A 1,350-nucleotide genomic window follows, 5' to 3' on the forward strand; every position below is an offset into this window, starting at 1 on the left:
TATTTTGGTATGGCCTTTTTAGTAGGTATTATAGGTACTACATTATATCTACATAACATCACTGGTATCACCATTTTACCAGTTCAGAGTGAAATATAAAAACTTCATCTCTTTAACTAATGAGAGGTTCTTATGTTGCCCAGGTTGGTTGGCCTCAAACGCATAGCCTCGGCTCCTCAAACTCCATGACAACTGGCACGAGCCACCGCGGCTCCTCAGACTTCTGAGTAGATCGCTGAGTGATAGTTTTGGCAGCACCTCCTGGATTCTCAGTTTTGCTGAAGGCAGCAACCAGGGCCGCGGCCACCATGTTTCGAAATCAGTATGACAATGATGTCACTGTTTGGAGCCTGCAGGGCAGGATTCATCAAATTGAATATGCAATGGAAGCTGTTAAACAAGGTTCAGCCACAGTTGGTCTGAAATCAAAAGCTCATGCAGTGTTGGTTGCATTGAACAGGGCACAATCAGAGCTTGCAGCTCATCAGAAAAAAATTCTCCATGTTGACAACCATATTGGTATCTCAATCGTGGGGCTTACAGCTGATGCTACACTCTTATGTAATTTTATGCGTCAGGAGTGTTTGGATTCCAGATTTGTATTCAATAGACCACTTCCTGTGTCTCGTCTTGTATCTCTAATTGGAAGCAAGACCCAGATACCAAGACAAGGATATGGCCAGAGACCTTATGGTATTGGGCTGCTTATTGCTGGTTATGATGATATGGGCCCTCACATTTTCCAAACCTGTCCATCTGCTGACTGCAGAGCTGTGTCCATCGGAGCCCGTTCCCAATCAGCTCGTACTTACTTGGAGAGACATATGTCTGAATTTATGGAGTGCAATTTAAATGAACTAGTTAAACATGGTCTGCATGCCTTAAGGGAGACACTTCCTGCAGAACAGGACCTAACTACAAAGAATGTTTCCATTGGAATTGTTGGTAAAAACTTGGAGTTTACAATCTATTATGATAATGATGTGTCTCCATTCTTGGAAGGTCTTGAAGAAAGGCCACAGAGAAAGGCACAGCCTGCTTAACCTGCTGATGAACCTGCAGAAAAGGCTGATGAACCAATGGAACATTAAGTGATAAGCCAGTCTATATATGTATTATCAAATATGTAAGAATACAGGCACCACATACTGATGACAGTAATTATACTTTGAACCAAACTTTGCAGAGTAGTGGAATGCTATGTTTTGGGTATCAATCCAGATGTGAGTTTTTCCTAGCAACCTCACTGAAACCATATAATGGAATACATTTTTCTTTGAAAGGGTCTGTATAATCGTTTTCCAGAAAGTATGGGTATCTGTGCTAACGTTTTTATATGAAGAAAATAGG

General features: G+C 41.5%; 1 pseudogene; it reads left to right on the top strand.

Annotated features, from left to right (window-relative positions):
* The first annotated feature begins 308 nt into the window (after positions 1 to 308).
* Positions 309 to 1,148, top strand: LOC101034522 (proteasome subunit alpha type-1 pseudogene; annotated as a pseudogene).
* The last annotated feature ends 202 nt before the right edge of the window (positions 1,149 to 1,350 follow it).

Source organism: Saimiri boliviensis, chromosome 3 (assembly GCF_048565385.1).
Source record: "Saimiri boliviensis isolate mSaiBol1 chromosome 3, mSaiBol1.pri, whole genome shotgun sequence".
In the NCBI taxonomy this organism is placed as follows: Eukaryota; Metazoa; Chordata; class Mammalia; order Primates; family Cebidae; genus Saimiri; species Saimiri boliviensis.